Here is a 1,597-nt window from a genome sequence, read left to right as displayed (position 1 = left end):
GATGCTCGGGAGGTGCTGGCACCGCGGGTCGGCGCGTGTGCCAGCTGGCACCGGCCTCTTTTAAACTATTTGAGTCATCGGGTGACTTCTAGCACCTTTGTTTCTTGGGGTCTTGGAAGCAAAGGGGCTTTTCTGGCAGGTGAGATTCAGTGCCGGACTCGAGGAAAATATTTGCGACGTCTTTTTTTTACGGAGCGGGTGGCCTGATCCTGAGCGTGCCCGGAGCTCACAGCACTGGCCCGCTGCCCTCCCCGGGAGGCGAGCAAAGCCCACGTTTGCCACTGTCACCAGTGGGTTTGCACCGACAGCCTTAATATCTGGGGGGTTGCATCCATCGCTACAAAAAGGCTCCACATACCCCTGCGCGGGGAGGGGGCCGTGCATTATCATTTCAATGGTTCTTTACATAAATACTGAAGAATAAGAAAAGCCGGTGGTTTGTGTTGCTCCCAGCCTCTGAGAAACGCTATCTCGGTTATCGGATTTGCGTTCTTTGCAGCGTTACATTTTTATACATATTTATTCATGCAGAACAGAGGCGCCGAGCGAGTCGCCCTGCCACGGGGCTGCTGGGTGCGCTGCTCTACATAAGAATGCACCTTCATTTACATCCCCACTACTTCCCCACGATTGAACTATGTGGGTTATTTTTATTCTTCATGTGTATTTTATTTTTTTTTTTTAAAGGTGGGGGAAGGGGAGGAAGAAAAAAAAAACCCGCCCCACCTCTAAATTCACCTTTTTTACTTCTATTAAAATCTCCCCTCCTGAATTTTTATAAGCCATAGAAATGAGGTACGTGAGTGAGCTCCTCCGGAGGGGAGAGACGAGGCCCAGGAATGAGGGGGAGGAATGCGTTTTGGGGCAAAGGGTAAGTTTATAACTATTTTTCTCTTAACTGGAGCAGTTAGCTGCACTGCAAGCCATTCATCTTCTGATTTAATAACTCATTCTCCCTGCACGGAGATGGGGTATTATATTCCTGGATATTGCTTTTCTTGGTATCAAGTATCAAAGACGAATCCACGTTTTCTAATAAAATACATTTTCATTGTAATTGAAATAATCATTTTCTGCTCCTTGCTTTTTCCCTTTATTTCGGGGTACTAGAGCTCTCCTTCCCCCAGGTCCCTCTTTCTGGCCTGACATTTATTTATTTCCCTTCCCAAGTGACGGTTTCGGCGCTGGCAATACAAACTCTCTCATTTTCCCCCGTCCTGGGGGTGCTCGTGTGATGGGAGAAGCGCGGCCGTTTCCCTTGGGCTGCCTCTAATCACATCGTAAATCAGATATTATATTCTATATAGCATATTTTGCATCCAGGGGGTCTCCCCTCTTGCAGGGGCCGATGCCCTGTCGGGGTACCAGGGGGTACCAGCCGCCTCAAGGGCTTTTTGTGACCATTTCACCCTCGGTTGATGCTTTATGAGCAGCGACTCATCCCCTGGAGCAAGCGTTTCCAGCTTGTGCCCAAGGTCCCTTCTCCCTCTGGGGTGTGATGAGTTTGCAGGGCCTCGAGGAAGGGGCAGGGCAGGCAGGTCCCGGTGCGGCGGGTGCATTTGCGGTCGTGGAGGGTTTTTGGGGAGCAGAGGGAGCT

This window comes from Fulmarus glacialis, unplaced genomic scaffold (genome assembly GCF_000690835.1).
Source record: "Fulmarus glacialis isolate BGI_N327 unplaced genomic scaffold, ASM69083v1 scaffold22848, whole genome shotgun sequence".
Lineage (NCBI taxonomy): Eukaryota > Metazoa > Chordata > Aves > Procellariiformes > Procellariidae > Fulmarus > Fulmarus glacialis.
The sequence above is the reverse complement of the archived record's forward strand: the minus strand, read 5'-3'. Positions refer to the sequence as shown.